The sequence below is a fragment of the Syngnathus scovelli genome, chromosome 2, assembly GCF_024217435.2.
Source record: "Syngnathus scovelli strain Florida chromosome 2, RoL_Ssco_1.2, whole genome shotgun sequence".
NCBI lineage: Eukaryota > Metazoa > Chordata > Actinopteri > Syngnathiformes > Syngnathidae > Syngnathus > Syngnathus scovelli.
Window position 1 is genome coordinate 2866573 of NC_090848.1, and position 19580 is coordinate 2886152.

At 46.0% G+C, this 19580-nt stretch overlaps 1 long non-coding RNA gene across 2 annotated transcripts in view; it reads right to left on the bottom strand.

Moving 5' to 3' along the window:
- LOC125988140 (uncharacterized) overlaps positions 1-19580 on the bottom strand; it is a 27351-nt gene continuing 7771 nt past the window's right edge. Inside the window, exon 3 of one of the 2 annotated variants that reach the window (XR_007488231.2) lies at positions 1-401. This is a non-coding gene — a long non-coding RNA (uncharacterized lncRNA). Of the gene's footprint in view, positions 402-15235; positions 16019-19580 lie in introns of those variants that run through there. The other variant, XR_007488232.2, reaches the window with a different exon arrangement.

The following is a 19580-nucleotide window of genomic DNA, read 5'->3' on the forward strand; positions in this document are numbered from 1 at the left end:
GACATTTAGAAATGTATTTTATATCCACAGTTAGTGTAGCCACACTCCATTTTTTACAGCACTAAAATATAATTCCGCGGATTGACACAGGAAAATATGAAAAAAAAAAAAAAAGAAAAAGAACGAGACTGCTTGACGTGTAAGTTGAAGCAAAGCTGAAGGTAGTAGTTTTTCTTTGGGAGGATCAATAATGTCATGAATTACAAAATGTCACCACACGTGCAATTTTTTACAGCAAAATTATGCCTCAAAATAAAATCAGTGGCATCATAATCAATAATTCATTTTGCGCAGCTGCGCCTCATTAACATTCAACCGCTGCGTTCCCTTGCCGGAGCGAATTCGATGCGAGCTGAGGTCAGGCCCCCTTTCACCGTTTTGCTTTCGATAGCGTCTCACATCTGTAGACAAGCAAAAAACAGACGGACGGAATGTGACGGTGGCTTGACTTTGGCCTTTATTGGAAACGGCGTTGTGCAAAATTAGCGTCTCAACGTGCAACGGCGTGCTAAAAAAAAGCGCCAATCTAACCTCGTCAAAAAAAAAAAAAAGGAACTTTATTTGTATTTGCTGCGCGGACAAGTTTCAAGTAGCAGTGAAACGGCTGCAATGTGTGAATAGTGAAAGAAAATAAAAAAAGGCAAAAAATTTAGCATGGGTAATTCAAGAAAATATTTTGCTGCTGGCGTTCCTTGCAAGGTCCTCCAACTTCAAGATAGACGCCAAAAATTGTTTGGGAGGAGACAACTTGCTTGTCGTCAACAATTTCTAGTTTCCAATTTCAATAAGTGTTGGAGCTCTCCAGCCCGAATACAAAATGGAAACATTCGGCAAATGCGGAGAAAAAAAAATTCTTTGGACAGCTACGATAGTGAAAAATAAAAACATTGAGGGTAGCTTTTCCTCTGCTTGTGTCAAGAATTTAGATTCTTCCTGTTCCTCCAAAGTGCGTCTTCCTCCCTTTGTTTGGCAAGGTACGTCTCGCTGGATCGTTTTTCACTCTTGGAGGACAACCGTTGTCAATCTGCAAGCTGCTCTTATTTGGTGAAATACGGCCAGAATTATTCTCCCACCGGATGACTGTGACATGGAAACAACTATTTGTTTTGGTGCTTACAGAAAACACAACCATAAATATTTTGAAATTTGGATCCTTGCAGGATTGCGCCAAAAGTATTCAAGCCGCCTTAGCACAAAAAGTAAAAGGCCTTAGTCATTCCTACCGCGAGTTAGCGCAGAATGCTAACTTATGCTCATTGTTTAACTAAAATATAAAAGTTTGAGGAGCTAATCAAGACTTATTCGCTTTGTCAAGACAAGATTTTGGAAAATTTTGTAAATTCGGTTCAAGATTTTTGCAAAAATAGCCAATAGTGAGAAAAAAAATGTGCTCAAGCTATCAGGAAAAAAAACTGGCTGGCTGGTTCGCTAGCGTGTTCGCTAGCGGGTTCGGTAGCAGGTTCGTGATCTTCTCTTACAAGCAGAAAGCTGACATTTATAGATTGGGAGCAAAATATCTTCACATCCGATGTGTGAGAGTTGCCTCAGACTTTTGCGTTAACCCTCATGATGATCTTTCAATGTCAGTATTCAGTTTTTTTTGTGGAGGGGGGGTCAACCGTAACACAAAGTGACGGAGGAGCAGAGTTGTGTTGCTGTGACGGAGGTCAGGGGCATTTCCGCCAGCGACGGTGTGTGTACAGACAAAATATAAACGGCACGGAGCCCAGGCATGACTCGCACGTCAGCCTGCTAAATCTTCCATTTCAAATTTAGTGCAATGAGCATTCCATATTTTGGTAAGAAAAGTTTTTCTAATCATTAAATGGGATGCAATGTCATAGTGTAAAACAGTGATTGTCAACCGGTGGTCCGCGGCCCTCCTGTGGTCCGAGGTGGTACTGCATGTGGTCCACAAAATTGGAAAGGGAAAATAATTGTAACATTTTTAAAAATAAAATTACTTTCTTGTTTGGACTTGATGAATTTTCCAGCTAATTTTCTGAATCATTTACCTATCCAAATTATGTCAAATGTAGCTGAGATTCACAAAATAAATGTACAGAGGCAAAATGAAAAAGCAGTGATTCCCCAGTAGGTTATAATGGTGGTCCCTTGGACAAAACCCCTGATGTAAAATATAAACTGCTCGGGAAACATAATACAAATACATCCCACGCCCCTCAAAAAAAAAAAAAAATCCACCAGATACAGGCTGAGCTCAGCAACGACATCCAAAAGGCCAACAAGCTAATTGAGGAAAACTGGACTCGATGGTGTGAGGCGAAGTGATCAAATGAAATGAGATGTTCATCTTGAGACATCATGAACTGATTGTAGCGTCTTAAGAGATTTCCATTTCCTGCCAGCGGCTAATAATGTTGCTCGTAAGATTCGGCGAGAATGTCGCCCCCCCGCTCGGCTCGGCACGGCTCGGCCCGGCCGCCGCCTTTACTAGCCGCCTGCCCGAATGCTCACTCAGTTTGTGAGAAAGCCAGCCACCCCCTGCCGACTGGACCTTGGAAATGGAAAACATTTTCATGGGAAATGATTTGCAGCATAAATTGTATATTTTTTGTCTTTTGGTGAAGCTGCAGATTTCTTTTTCTCAGGGTTCATCTACTGTAAAAGTCTGGACGATTTGGTAAGGCCATGCTGAAAGAAAAGCGTCTTCTGTCTTGAAATGAGATTTGAAAAAGTATCATTTCAAGTTCAAAATGATTAATAATTATTAGATTTGTGCTCAGAAGGGAAAACATACTTGATTGGCAACAATACAAAAAAATACATTTTAATTATGACAATCAAAATGATAAAAAAAAGATTAAAAGAACTAATATTGTATACTTTAATACGAGTTATTTTATTCTTTTTTTCCTTCTATAATTATCTTAAATTGGCTGAATAAATGGTGGAGTAGAGCCCTAAAAAAAAAATATATATATATATATATATATATATATATATATATATATATATATTATTTTTTTTAATGTATTAGACTCAGTACAAAAACAATTTACTCATAATAATTTGCATCTCCTTTTGCGCCTTTACATGAAAACAAATTCAAAATTAAATCCGTTATGAATGACAATTCAAGATTTGCTTCTCAGCAGTCTGACTGAAGCAGGACACACACACACACACACACAGACCTGTAAACGTGGCAGTAGACAAAGGCTTCGGTCGGAAAGGCAAAGTGATCACGAGTGACTTTTCCGGTTTATAGTGAGGATAAAGAATAAAATAGGCCAAATGAAATTTCTCAGAACATATTTTGAATTTGTAGTATTTTTTTTAGTGCCTTTAAGAAATCTCACGTTGTTGCTAGGCAAAAAACCAAAAAGTTTTGAAGGGAACGTGAGAAATGCTGCGTGAGTTGTGCGATGAATCCAGCAGTTTGTAAAGATTGAGCGACCAACCGGAGTAACCGGAGGCGGATTGCCGCACGCACGCACGCACACACGCACGCCGTTTACCGCGGTGACCGGCAGAGATGACATCATTGGGACTTTATCGCCCCCGCCGAGGAGGTGATAAAATTCGAGGTTAGGTTTTCATTCCCATTTGTTTGTTGTTTGTCACCTTTGTTCCCGGCCTCAAAACAGAGTTGTCTACCGAGCGAGCTCGTGAAAAAGAAACACTTTTTACCTTGCACTTTGACAGCCCGGCGTAATTAAGAGGAGAGCTGAGCAAATACGCATTCATACTTCAAATCGGGTTGAATGGCAACGGCTGGCCACGTTTGCCATGGCCGGCCAGCCTCGAGGTCAGAGGTCGGAGAGGAAATGCACACGTGATTTTTTTGCTGAATTCTTACAATTGACGGGCATTTGTGTTTCAAAATTTGCGCTCCTATTAATTCTAGTCTCGAGGAAGTTAAAACCAAAGTGACAATCCATTTAAATTTAGCGACGCAATTGAGTCCGATTCTTCCTTTTGCTGGGAAGATTGTTTACGCTCGGCTTTGAAATAAAATGAAGTAAAAATGAGGCTGGATCATTTGTGATGCCACTTTTAGATGGTTAAGTAAAAACACTCGTCAAGACTTTCATTGCTTTCATTTGGGTGGCTTTTCCACGTCTGCTTGAGCACACGCCCATGTCTGGGGCAGTAATGCGCCCTGTTAGGTTACGGATTCTAGTTATTGATCTGACTCCAAATTGCGATCAACACTTAACACATAAATTGCTATGTCCTAATCCACACACTGGCGCACCTAACAATTTTGCAAGTTCGTTCTGTCAAAGAGAAGACCAGTAGATCAATCAGACCAAATTTACCAATTATTTATTCCTGACAAAGCGCACTAATACAGGCCTGGGTCCCGGGTCCCTCACACTAAAACTCGTGCGTTTTTGTGACCACCAAAAGACGACACATTCTTCCGGGTTGCCCAGTTTTAAAGAAACACAATATGAATATTAAAGCATGCAAAATATTGTGAGATGATTGGTCGATGGCCATCTCCTCCCCGGTCCAGGTGTCGCTGAGGTCAGACAGTTGGGTTTTTCCCTCGAAGGCCGGTCTCATAGATGTGCTGTTGTTCTTGTTCCTAACCGACCTTGAGATGATCTCCTCCGGTACTCCCTATCCGGGCCTATTCCACAACACTTTGAAGAAAACAAGTTCATGCAGTTTGTCTGCACATTCCTCGCCCCCCACCAATCCACACGTGCACTCTAATACTAGATATTATATTAATATGATTATAAGTTTAACACAAACTTAAAAAATATGTTTGCAAACTCCCAAAAGCACATTTCCCTTTATTCCCTCTCATGACCTCATTTATGAGGTCATCACCCGTTACCCTAGCAAACAGCTACCAGCGCGCTGTCGATCCTTCCTTCCCCCCGCTGCTCATGTTGAGTCACCAGGGCATATTGGCCCATCGGTGGCAACGGGCCAACGGTTTTCTCGATCAACCGGACAGTGAGTGACCTAATACATGGAATACAACAACAATCGCATAAAATCATAATTGTAATAAAAATAGCTACAGCAACAAGCACAGACATGATGAGGCCTTTCCAGCTTCCGAACGTTTTCATCCAATCAGACCAAATATCGGTGTGTACGCCTGAATGATCTTTCATCTTTTTGTTCAGTGTCCTCAGTCCTTCCAACGCCCTGGTCAGTCGGCCTCCTGGTGCCGTGTTGTTTGGGATGAAAGTACAACATGCATCACCAAACATTCCACACACACCATGTTCCTTAGCTAATAGCATGTCCAACGCAATTCTATTTTGGAACGCCATTAACGACGTTGCAGCCAATTGTTCATGAACTGCGGCGAATGATTCAGCTGTATAATTACCCAGCCGTTGGACATTGTAATGAACGTAATTAATACGGTCTACATTTTTATTGGGGGTGATCCATAGGAAGATACTTTCGAATCCCGAGGACACTTGATTAACGAGTTTATACTTATCTGGCACACCCCGGGGCACTCCTATAGTGTCAATATATGTTGGATCGTCGTCGCTCAACCACGGGGGCAAAATGTCTCTTTTGGCTCGCTTCAGGAGCCCCGCCAGTGGGGACTCCAGGTTCCAATTGAGATTCTGTATTTCAATGGGGACAACCACCACAGGCATTATCAACGACACGAGGGCACAGATACCTGATGCATTCTTCGGCAAGCGATCCTATAATTTGTCATCTCCACACCACAACCAGATGTCACTGGTCTTCCTCTGCTCCTTCCATCATTGCTGGGTGAATTCTGGCATGTCCTGTTAAAGCTTGAAAGCAAGTGAATTTGGAAAAAAAAACTTTGTATATCACAATTACAAATTGAAACCTACTCACCCATTTCTATTTTACCACTCCCCCCTTTTGACACATTCACCCAATGTGTCATTACGTATCAAAAGGAACCTGCAAAGCGTCCCCTCTCATCACCACACTCATTGTAGCCAGGCCCGCGGAACCTCTAGTTACCATCTGGGCCCCGGGACCATCACCCCAAGTCCTTGAAACTTGACTGTCCACCACACACACTCGGCAACACAAACAAAAATCATCGCACTCCTGTCAGTGAGCTTATAGCCCGGCTGACAGTGGACATTTGTACACACAAAAACTGACATCAAGTATCAAAATTAAAACAGTCATAAAATGAATCCTGGCGCCCGCGGATCATGTCCTGAAAACCACGTCATCAACAAGTTCATCATAAAAACCAAAAGGGCAAGGGTTAACATATTCTTGTAAATCCAACACAAACTTTCCACGAATGCAATCGACAACCTGCAAGAATGAAAACAAGTTACGCAAGCAACGCGCAATCCGCTCCTTGGCTGGTGGCTGATGCTGCAAAAAAAAAAAAAAAAAAAAAAAAAAAAAAAAAAAAAAAAAATCAAGTCACACAGAAAAACAAAGCAGAGCGTGCTATTGTCGCAAAGACGTTCAAGCGTCAAACAATTGGTCACTGTCCACCTAGTCCGTCACCCCGTCGGGTGAGCTCAAAGTCGTCACACGTCAAATCGTCCAAAGTCTTGCTGTTCGATACTAGTTCTGTCTTGTCTGACCATATCACTGAAATGGGCCTTCTCCATCACATCGTTTTGTTGTCGATGGTGCCCCTGATTTGATCATTGAGCCATGGTTCCGGTCAGAACTCATCATTTACCAGTTCCAGACCCTCCAGTCTGTACCACCCCTTCAGGTGAGAGGAATTTTATCCTCAATTGCAAACACATCACCCCAACTTCAGACCTCTCTGGCCAATCATACTGCGCACACACAGTCATAGATGATCACATGCGCACACACCCATCCACACACTCGCAGACACACACATCCGTCTCTATCACTCAGCTCTCCTCCCACACTAAGCAAAGTTAGTATGTTAGTGTGCAGGCAAACATTGACTCCTAATAGTAACTCTTCACATTTGGACATACTTGTCAACATGACCTATTGTAAAATCTCCAATTCAATTTTCCATAAACTCGCCCATCAGATTCATCGCAAATTGTCATATATGTCTATCTGGGGGGGAGACGACTGTGGGACCCGCGTGTCAGGGGAGCCTCCATAACCTCAGATTGCTCCTACAAACTCGATCTCTATTAATTATCCTAATTAAATTCAATAAAGATGGGTCCGACTATTCCCTCTGGATTTTTACATCATCATTTGGCTCTCCCCCTTTTTCCTGTTGTCTAGCTCAAATATGTTTCTCAGTCTGCTTCTCTTTATTGCCCCTCTTGGCGAGTCTAACTCGCCCCTTTTTCTCTTCCTAAAAATCCTGCCTGTCACACCATCCAGCACCTCTCCCTAGAATGGGCAGTTTTTAATGTAATTTACGTCATTGCTGTCCAGATCTTCTATCCTCAATCTCCCTTGCTGTCAATCCCTGTTAAAATGCCAAAATGCCCCTGTTCCTCTTGACCGAATCCACTTTAGTCCAAATGTCCTATTCTAAAATGTATCTAACTCGACTTCTACTTCTTAAGCCTGACGAGCCAAAATATCAGATCTCGCTCTTGTTTCTTACCGTTTTAGCCTATTTGTTTTATCCAAATCTGTTCAATCTCTGACTATGATGCTTTTCTCTGTAGCTCTACGCATTATTCAATTTTTATCAAATCTCCTCAGTTCTGTCAAACTCAGTGCACAATGAAGCTCCTGTCCACCTTGACCCGAGCTCCACCCAGTTTGGTAACGCCACAGCAAGGAGTGCGATTTGGCCGTCGGACACTTCCAACACCCCTGCGTCCCAGAGGCCACACAGAGTGTCTTCCATGCCTTGGTCCGCCTCTTTCGGCCAACGATATTGAGGCCGTTTGATAGGCTGCGTCTCATCCATTTGGAGATCAATAGGGGCCACCGAATGACAAAACCCGACATCAAATGGACCCTGGGACCACAGTGTGTCGGGCAAGGCCGCCAGCATTACTTCAGCGTCCTCATGATCAGTTAACTCCCTACCGTGTGTGCGGGACACCATAATCTCCTCCAGCAATCCTGTGTCTGCCATGGGTTGTTTAATTTGGTATGCATTCTGAGACTTAGACCAGTACAAATTAGGAATGTGAGTTTTCCGCCAATCGGTCTGTTGCAACAACTGCTTGACCATTGAGCCCAATTGTCTGGCCTCGTGTCCTGGGGCAAGAGCCAGCGAAATGTGTGGCACCCCTTTCTCTGTCATTTTGAACCACTGCATTTGTTCATATGTCAATTCAGTTGCCGCTGCGACTCCCTCTTTACCAATCAAAATGCACGATGAAGTTAAATCCCACATGTGCCCTTCAATTTCTTCAAACAAATCCCGATATACATCATCACTTTTTCGGTCATAAAATAGAGTGCAATGCAAAGGATCAACAGGTGGGTGGTATGGCGCCAGTGAGCAGATCCAGGCTTCCACATTAGGTAGGTCGAGAACACACCGCCACCAGCAGGGGTCTCTGGCTCCAGCCTGGCCCAGTAGATGGTTGCAGTTTCTGCTTCTGCCGGTAGGGGCGCCATCAGCCACTGACCATGTTGTTGTAGCTGCTGTGAGCACTGGATGCTGATGCCATCTGGAAATTGAATAATCACTCCCTTTGGCCCACACAGAATTCTGGCTTGAACGGCTGACAGCAAGTCCCTTCCCATCAAATTGATCGGAGTGTCTGTGGAATGGATGTATTTGTACCACAGTCTACACCCTGTCCGGGTGATCACAGTTTCAAGTGGTTTGGTAAAAGGCAGAGTACGTGGTTGTCCCGAGAAGCCGACTAAAGTTGTTGTTTTCTTTGACAGTGAGGATACAGGAAGGGCAGTGTTTATTGATGAATAAGTTGCTCCTGTGTCCACCAGCATCTTCACAGGTTTTTCTTTCCACTGTCACATGAAGCATTGGCTCCGCCGGGCCACTGCTTTCCTGGCTCCCTGGGCAGCCCTATTCAAATTGTCCACACCAGAGATCATCATGTTGGTAGTACTGACCTCCGTGCGTTTGTGGGCGGGTGGCTCCGCGCGGTCGATACTGTGGGCATTCTTTTGCCCAGTGGTCGGTTTCGCCGCAGATGAAACATGCGTTGGGCGAATGGGGTTTGTATGCTGCCCTCCCCGGGTAAGCAGGTGCACTCCCTCTGTATCCGCCCCGGAACTGGCCCCTTCCGCGCCCCACCACCTGAAGAGCCTGTGACATTTGCATTTCCTTTTTCTGTGATTTAGACTGTTTAGCTTCACCATGCATTTTTGCCAACTGTAATTTCAACAACTGTTTAGATAATGCGTCTGTCTCGTTTTCAACTTTAGCTTGTGACTCAGTGAACATTCTGCAGTGATGCAAAAGATGACGTTTAAATCGTTCTTCGGCACAAACCAGAATGTCAGGATCTGACATTAGCTGCTTCTTCACATCTGGCGGAAGTCCATCCAGCAGCGCCGTTCGGAAGAGCACCTCTGCCTCGTGCGTGAGAGCCGGATGTCGACCTGTGGTTTCAATCCAACTCTCCACACATGTTACATAATGTTGTGCAGGTGACATTTTCACATCATAAGGAAACATAGTGGGGGCCAGATCGGTGGGTTGTGGGAAAGTCAATTTAATGTTTTCAAACAGGGGCGCTGCTACTTGTGGCAAGGGCACCTCCCTCCCCAGTCTCGCTGTGCCTGCTGCTTCCTCAGTTGTCTGCAGTTGCACCAGGGAGCATGCTCCTGCCAACATCTGGCGCATGTCACCGAGTGTACAGCTCTGCCCACTCATCAGAGCCAAAAATTTGTTCAGCCACACCTTGCCTCCTCTGTGAAGTGGGGGCATATTTTCCATTATCGTGGTCACATCACGGAGCACCATGGGCTCGTAGTGCTGACCGCCCGATGTGGTCACCAGCGGACACATCAATTCATTTTTCTGCACCTCGGCCTGTGTCATCTGTCCCTGACCACTCCGCAAATTATATTTTCTCCGTGTCTCTCTCTCTCTCTCTCTCTCTCTCTCTCTCTCTTTCTCTCTCTCTCTGTTGCCCATTTTAACATCTGCGCTTCCTGTCTACGCTGCTCATCGGCTTGATCAATTTTCTTTTTTAGCTCCTCATTCTCGGCAGTAAGTCTATGCCAGCTTTCTCCTTTTGTCATATTGGACGGTTGAGGGCTCGGACCGGGGGTGGAGGTGTCCACGCGGGATGTGTCCACGCGGGATGTGTCCCCCTCCCGGGCCCGTCGCCTCTCTTTATTTACTGCTTGTTCAATCAACTGTACAATACTCTGATCCGCCCTTTCGCCTTCGCCCTCGACATCCACTACCATCCTACCACCCAACGTCACCACCGGATCCATTACTCCGGGGTCGCCGTACGGCGGCGGTCCAACATAGCTCACTCCGAGTTTCGGGGCACTCGGGTGTGTCACATCATGCAAAGATGGATAAATGCCCTTGTATTCATTTCTTTCCTTGTCTATTTTCACCGCTTTCTCTACCCTTCTTTCTCATGCTCTTGTTAGCCTGCCATTGTCCAAATCAAAAATGTTTTTTTCTTTTAACTGTCTTTCTTTTGAACCTCTAAATCGCTCGTGTTGCTAACCTAACCTAACCTTAAAGAAAGGACAAACAGATTACTCCCAATAGCTCCTCATTATTTACGAGTTAGCCCCCCTTTCTTGAACATTCTCTGATCCATGCCGTCTTCCTCCTCACACTGTGTGGATGCAGCACACAGGGTGTGCACATAAACGCACACACCGAGCGCGCACACAACCGCACGTACACACACACACACACACACACACACACACACGCATACGCACGCACGCACGCACGCACAATCCATCTCTCATGTAGCTTCTTTGCCACTTTCTATCGGTCAATACCACTCACAATTTGCGCTTCCACATCAGCATATACATTCCTTCAATCTCACTGCTTCAAACATTCACTGAGAAACTCACACTGTCCCTGCCCCGCCCGGGCTACAGCACCCCCCGTGCGAGAGGGTCGCGGCATCAATGTTGACTGGTTACAGGCTGGCCATTTCCTGCAACAATCATGATGCCGGCCCACCGCCCGCGCGAGCATAGCACAGGCCCACGCATACAGCCCAGACCCGCGACTACGCGCGAGTGCAGGCTCGCCCATCAGTCTCAACCTCTCAAAGGGCAGGCCAACTTTGCTGTTGCGCCCTTCACCATGTTCACATTCGACATCTTTCAATGTCTTCTACACAACATTTGTTGTCTCTTATTCTCATCCTATCAAGCCACCGTTCTAGTAACTTTCTGTCACACACCTTATTTTCTCTACTGCCACACCTTGCTCATCTTAGTTTCTCTAACCAACTTAACTTAAACACACCATTCTTCCATAGAACACACATCACTCACACACACTCATATACACACCCACTCATGAGGATCCTCTGCGCGCACACTCTCTCTCCCCCCAATTTGGTTCATTTTGGATGTTTTAGCGGTCTGATCTCTCACAGGAGGAACTGTTACCACCGGATATTTTTTGAGGAGGCCTCACTTCCCCTCGGGGATCTCTTTATTAACCCCAGCTATTTGAATACGATCGTCACCGCACCCTTGTCCGCCACGACGAAGCACTAGGTCCCTGACCTATCAGTAGTACGCGTAAGTCCCTGACTTTACCGTACACGTTACACACGTAAGTTCCAAACTTATTCACCGTATGTATCTTAACTTCATGCACACCTTATTTGATCTGAACGACAGTCTCCTCTTAAATTTCCTCTTTCAATTTGCAGCATTTCGACTTATAGTAACAGGTATTCTGCTTACCTTATCGGTGATGAGCTCAGGGTTTAGGAAACGTCGTACCAGCTCAACGTTGTGCGCTTATTCCAAACGGTTCGCCGACCGGAAGACAGTGTCCCTGACACTGTCCGGTGTCTTGGCTAAAGACCACGAGTTGTCAATTACCCTTCTCTTGACATCACGTCCGCGGTCACCAAGAAATTGTTAGGTTACGGATTCTAGTTATTGATCTGACTCCAAATTGCGATCAACACTTAACACATAAATTGCTATGTCCTAATCCACACACTGGCGCACCTAACAATTTTGCAAGTTCGTTCTGTCAAAGAGAAGACCAGTAGATCAATCAGACCAAATTTACCAATTATTTATTCCTGACAAAGCGCACTAATACAGGCCTGGGTCCCGGGTCCCTCACACTAAAACTCGTGCGTTTTTGTGACCACCAAAAGACGACACATTCTTCCGGGTTGCCCAGTTTTAAAGAAACACAATATGAATATTAAAGCATGCAAAATATTGTGAGATGATTGGTCGATGGCCATCTCCTCCCCGGTCCAGGTGTCGCTGAGGTCAGACAGTTGGGTTTTTCCCTCGAAGGCCGGTCTCATAGATGTGCTGTTGTTCTTGTTCCTAACCGACCTTGAGATGATCTCCTCCGGTACTCCCTATCCGGGCCTATTCCACAACACTTTGAAGAAAACAAGTTCATGCAGTTTGTCTGCACATTCCTCGCCCCCCACCAATCCACACGTGCACTCTAATACTAGATATTATATTAATATGATTATAAGTTTAACACAAACTTAAAAAATATGTTTGCAAACTCCCAAAAGCACATTTCCCTTTAGCCCCTGTGAAGAAATGCGCATGTGTAGCCGCTGCACAGCATTGTCATAAAGACCTAGCGAAAGGGAGGAAAGGGGGGGGGGGGGAGAAGAAAAAAAAACGCCTTTTAATTAGACCACAAAAGTGCTTGCTGCTGGCCTTTGAGGACATACTTGCTCAGGTAGGCGGAGCCTCAAAAAGGCTGCATGGCTTGCCGTCCACTTGTGAGCAAATGGAGGAAAGGGCTGCAACTAGACGGCGTCTAGCAGACCGGCGCTAGCTGACATTTGCGCAATCATCGTTAATTCAAACATTCATCATTACGCAATGATATTGCGAAACGGTCAAATATTGGGGGCGGGGCGCCTATTAGCCACGGATGCTAACTGCCATTTTGTTTTTCCTTATTTGTGATTCTTAGCCAATCTGCGAGGTACTCCTGACATCTGGGCATTTATTGTGCTGGAAAATAAAGGCCGCTGGCTGGGGCTTCACATACTTTCAAACAACAACGGACACATTTCCAGCGCTAATTTTAGCTCGATTCAAAACATTCGAACGGCGCCGAGTGTATGATGGATGGATGTGTTGCGCCTTGGTTATTTCTTGCAATAGATTAGCCGCAATAGTTTTGATCTATTCTCTGATGTCGGCCATTTGACAAAATATTTGGACTCGTCGATGACAAAAAAAAAACGGACAGCGCCGCCTCTGTGCCTTTTCTTGCGGTGTGGTCCGCTCTAAGCTAGGCTATTAGCGCTGTGTTGGCGGCAAAAACTCCTCACATCTCCCAAGCCACGGCTTCTCAGAAAAACCAAGAAAAGGGGTTATTAAGATGGCATCATCCAAGACAGGAGTCGATTTCAACACTTTGAATTGCTCAACATTTTGCAATAAAACAGAGCCACCGGAGAATTGAGCAGACGTATCCATCTGTGATGAAATCCAGTAAATGCGAACACGAGACGACCATATTTGGGATGGCCAAAAAATTAAGCAATCCCCGTCGTCCGACTCCTGCGTTGAAGCGCAGGCCAAATATCAGTTGTGAGCGACACTGACTTCTTCGTGGTGTGAAGAAACAAAGACTTAAGGGCGAGCAATAAATCAATGAAGACCTCGCTTCCCCGGGGCTATTCAGCCACTTGGGGTGTAAAACTCTCAAAGGCAAACGAGCACTTGAAAGTCTGCCACGGTGGACGGATTCTGGCCCGCAATTATCTGTCTGCGTGCCTCCTGGACGCCGCATACCAGATATGCTCGGACCTCCCGTCCACGGATTGATGCCGGTGGGGCTTTTCGGAGCTGAGAGGGCCGCAGGCGGTGCCACTCGCAACGGTAATGGCCGACGCGTGCAACCTAAAGGCAACTCGTCGAGGGAACGTAACTTGCTCATCAACCATTCCTGTCAATCGTTTTGTTAGACGCACGTGCACGATGGCCCCGATTTCTTGTGGCCTCGGGTCAAGCGGTGCCATCCGGGACTCTTTCCTTTTTGGGCCACTGCCCAGTATGGAGCGAGCCACCAGCACCTGTCAGGACGATTGATGTGTCCAGCTGGTGAGCAAGAGGTGGGTTAAAAGACACGGGAGCAGAGGCGGCGCATATTAAATCTGACGGACATGACGAGAGGGGGCGCGGTTCGGAGGGGCGAGCCCGAGACCCGATGGCGAGATGAGGTAAGGTGGAGCGGCGGCTGATTGCGAGAGAAGGTGACACCGCCTGCTCCAGCTTGGATAACTTCAAGGTGAGGCCGCGATTGCGTGTCTGCGCATTCCCAGAGGTTTACTACTGCAGAAAAGGATCGAGAGCGAAAGATGGGGCGATAATTTCAAGGTGCAAAAGCTCTTTGCAGATGTCCAAATAGGCAGTAAATCACTGCAAAGACCTGAGGGTGCTCAAACGCTTTTGAGTGAACGGCTCTTCCGGCCAAGAGGCTGCAGAACGACTAAAACATGAACAGGAGCGTTGGCGGTAACCGCAGCGGTGCGCCCATCCCCCGCCGCCGCCACCTACACAATCCCACGACTGTGCAAACGTGAGGCAAAAGCAAAATGGCCTCCATTCAGAGGGTGTCCGAATGCACGGACGACAGGTTTGCACGCCAACCGTTTAGCCGTGCGTCCGCCCGCCGCCCCGTGAGTCATAACGTCATTCGAGCTCTATGCGTCGAGTTACAGGTGTTCCTTTTAACGTAGTTGCTCCAAAAAAAAAAAAAAAAAAAAAATCATGACTCATCTACTATGGAGGGGCCGAGGAAACACAACTGGGCTTGAAAAACGATCTTAAAAGCAACATGTCGGCCGCGCTAAAGCGGGATATACTGTACAAGCAGAATTGTAGGAGCGTTGAAGGAAAAAAAAAAAAAGCTCATAAACTTGAATTACACCAACACCCAACGTGCTTGGAGAGAAGAATTAAACAAACAATATTACAGCTTTGATAGGCTCCAGCACACCCAAGTGAGGAGAGAATGAAATGATATACTCGACCATATATGGAAATATACATACGTGGTTTACATATATGTTTTATACACACACACGTATCCATTTAATCAAATAAAAATGTATCTGAGGATAAAGGGGTTCGGATGGATATTATTTTTTACATAAACTCTGAGCTAGATAACAAGCTAGCTAGCTAGCTAGCTAGATACAGATAGAAAGATGGGGGACACATTATCCATCAAATAGCAGTTGGGTAAGATTTAGTTGATTATTTATGAGTAAAAAAAGTATTCTGTGAATATTCCATAAGACATTTAGTGCCGCACCATTATTCAAGCAGACAATAACAACCGTGGATCCAATTTTGCTCGTAAAGGGCAGCAGTGAAAAGAGTAGTATGAAATTCATGAATTCCTTTTTTTTGAACAATTTTATAGGCAGAATATGACAAGTTTACATTTTGAATTCAATGAGGATAAGCGGCTTAGAGAATGGAGGGAGGGATGAAGTGGAAGTGTTGCGCTAACTTTGGAGTGTGTATTCTGTCAATGTTCTTTTTATGTACGCCGTTTAAACTTTTTGCATGCTGAACGTTGTTTTACTGCCTGCACATTGGCACTCGTTCATCTCCACTCCATCCTTCACTTTGCCTCCTCCGACCTCAGAATGGAATATCAGACATGATTTAATGCTTGTGTAGTGAACATTAATAGGGATATAAACCACCAAAGCCTATAATTGTAGTATTTTCACGGAGCAACCAACGTCTCGAAATTATCCGGACAAGTCCAAAAAAAAAAAGAAAGGAAAAAATTGGTCATCTTAACAAAAAGAATGACAACAATTTCAATTAGCTGAGATTTCATCTGAAAGGAAAAGCCTCCGAGGCTGCGGAAAGTGACGTGACGTGCAGCTGTCCTTGCAAGACGCGCCTGCTGTCTTCAGGCGTGTGCTCGACTGCCCCCTGGCAGATGCACTTGTCATTACACTAACACGTCAACGCCAATGACCACTCCCTAGCAAGAAAACATAACAGGAAAAAAAAAGGAGACAAGCCTTAGGACGCGCGTCGAAGAAAAAAAATAAGAAGAAAAGTAACCTTAGTTGTGTGAATACAAGAAACTTTTGGACAGATATGTGAGCCTTTTGGGAGATGTACACGCGCAACAAAAGCTGAGAGGGGGAAAAAAAGTGGCTTTCCCACTGTATTTATGTCTAGAAAAAAATCAAATGTCATCAGAACCTAACTGGGCAACTTTTCGGCCAAGAATATTCTAGACTCGGATGACCACCTTTAAAATGTGCATGCAAAAGAGGGTTTCATTTACACATTGTATTTACGGCACACAGTACTGGATATATTTGTTGTAAAGTTGTTCATGTAGTGATAAGTTCGTAAATGCAGCAGTAATTTGCATGTGGAAGACACGCGTCTGATATTTTGGCTTCATTCCTCAACCTGACGGGGAGGGGTGGGGGCAAATATTTGAAAACCCCCAATTCAAATCTTCACCTCAGTTTTTTCAATATGTGTCTAGTTTGATCCGATGAGAAAAAAATATCAATCCAAATAAACAAATAAGGGCGGCTCGGTGGCGCACTGGGTAGCACGTCTGCCTCACAGTTAGGAGGGTGTGGGTTCGATTCCACCTCCGGCCCTCCCTGTGTGGAGTTTGCATGTTCTCCCCGGGCCCGCGTGGGTTTTCTCCGGGCACTCCGGTTTCCTCCCACATTCTAAAAACATGCTTGGTAGGCCGATTGAAGACTCCAAATTGTCCCTAGGTGTGAGTGCGAGTGCGATTGGTTGTCTGTCTCTGTGTGCCCTGCGATTGGCTGGCAACCAGTTCAGGGTGTCCCCCGCCTACTGCCCGATGACAGCTGGGATAGGCTCCAGCACGCCCGCGACCCCCGTGGGGACTAAGCGGTTCAGAAAATGGATGGATGGATAAACAAATAAAAAAAAGAGCAGAAAAGATGGTGTCAGCTATGAAATGATGACTTGGATGGGGGAAAAAAAAAATCAGGGCAGCCAGCTGGGCAGTATATCTGCGTGTCAGGGTGTTTCACATAAAGCTTGCATGTTGACGGCTCCGCTCGCTGTAAGACGGTAAGGTTAGACGTGCTATTAAACTCCCCTCTGTCACAAACACATGCTATGTGACTTCACTGCCGAGTAGCCCCAAAAGTGACACCGCGCAAATGAGCACAACATGCAGTACCGCGGCCAAACTAAAGGTGGCAGCAGAGCCCCTGACAAGACTCCGCGGAGCGGCAGCACTAAGCTCCCAGAGAGCATCTCGGACCAAAGCAACCTCGAGTTAAGCAAGGTCCGGCGCCAAGTCACACATTCTTCCCGTAGGTGCCCGGTACCGGTACAGAAAGAAGAAGAAGAAAAAAAGAAAGAAAGAAAGGCCTTCCTGGCTTCATAAACGCACGACAACCCTAACTAGTCAATCAATAGCTTCTCCTCCATTTGAGGTGAGAAATACAGCAGTGTGTCTTTTCACAGCAGAGAGACTTTTGTGCTTCTTAACACCTGATAAATGGAAGCAAATGACACTTTGGAAAAGGCCGCACGAAGTGAAAACGTGCGTCATTTGTCACCTGACGTCACCAAACCTTAATGGCGCCTAGGCGACACCATGCAAATTAATGTTGGATTACGAGAAAAAAAAAAGATTTGTTTTCCCTCTGAACCTTGTCAAGTGTTAGTTAGGATTTCGGTGGGTTCATTTAAAAGTGCACTTGAGCACTGAGATTCCAAATAAATGTCCTTTGTGATGCTTTTTCAGGACCAAGATTCCCGATTAGAGAAATAAGCCTGTCACACTGATAAAAATCGTGCAATAAGATGCCTGCTCTGATGGCATTTGATTTGATTTGGAGAGCGCGTGCCCGAGCTCGTTGCGGCGCATCTCCGAGAGACAAGTCAATTGTGAGGTTTGCTAATACAGTCCCAGGGACGGACGGATGGACGGACGGGGGATTGTAAATCCCCGCAAGGCTACAAAAAGGCCGATCAATATAGAAAGCATGTAAACAAACCAGGCTGGAAATGAAGTTGAGATGGATGGAGAATAGGAGGAGGAGGAGGAGGAGGAGGAGGAGGAGGAGGAGGAGGAGGAGGAGGAGGAGGAGGAGGAGGAGGAGTGTGACCACGAGAGCTTCATGGCTAGAAAAGAATGGAAACGTGGGGGAGGGGCCAGAGAGGGATGGCTGCAAAAGTGAGAAGCGGTGGGAATGCAAATGAGGAGGTGGAAGTCCACCAAGGAGATGAGGGGAGAAAAGAGCCGAGCAGAGAGGAGAGCACAGCAGAGAGGAGAACATCCTACAGAGAAGAAATGGAGGAAAACGCTTGTGCACAAGTGATTTATGCTAGTTGTATAATGTTCTCCAACACTGCCCCCAGCCCAAACCCCCTCGTCCCCTGCCCCCCTCCCCTCCTGCCACGCTGTGCTCATCCTCGCCGTCACACCAAGAACATGCAGTCCCTGGCCACACTGGCAAAGTGATTAAGATTCTGCCGCGATGCGACTGCAGCACTTCGCAAATGGAAGACTGGACATAATTTCCCTAAAATGCTGTTTTTTATCACCTATTTCCCCTTCATCAGCTTGCCGCACACGATTGATGGCTGATGGCACCTCTGACAACTTAACGATTTTATGGTTAGATTTATGGGCTATCTGCTCCTCTCCTTTTACGGCTCAAACTCTGTAAAAATGCTTATTTCTCAGATAAGGAGAGGGAGGGCGCAGCCTCTATGTGTACGGAATAGTATCGGGCCGGCGCTGGGGAGAGAAGTGCCCCGCCGCCGCCGCCGCATTGCAGCCGAGAAGAGGCTGCCGCCCGCCGATGACTTTTTGGAAGCCCAAATGATGCGCGTGCACGCGCACGCCGCCATATGTTCAACGGCAGTAACTGACTCTCATCAACGCTTAATCACCACATCACAAAGCATCAAGCGTCATCTGTTGCAGCGCCATTTTTTACATGTACTGTGGCATCATTTCAGTACTTTTTTTTTTTTTTTTTTTAAACCTGAAGCAGGGAATTAGAAGAGCAACAATGCGCACTAGCCAAAAGTAAGATTGCAACTTTGAAGTCAGGGCAATCCGGTGACGTTGGCCGAGTGACGTCAGGTTTTCGGGTGGGGGCGGGGCCACCCCAGGAACACCTCCCAACCTGGACAGATTTACAGCCAAATACAGGCTCCCAGTTAGCCGCCTCCTTGTCTCCGCTGATGAGCCTGGCAGATCCCAGACGGACATCCCTGGGGACTAGAGTGTGGCAGGGGGCGGGGGGGTGGGGACCAGTCTGGTGAGATCAGTGAATCAAAGACAGCCAAGGAAGACACACCCTGGAATGGGGTAATACCAAACATGTTTTAACGGGGAGCGTCCATAATTCATGCCAGTTACCAAGGATACGCCGAGCGTGCACCTTAGCACAACCGCGACACTTTGGTCGAGGTGACATCAACTGCTGGCTGGCTAATTCATATTCAAGAAGCCTCGGGTGAACTTGACCTCGCTAGTAAAGAGCGAGCCTCGATTTAATCAAACCAGCACATTTGTC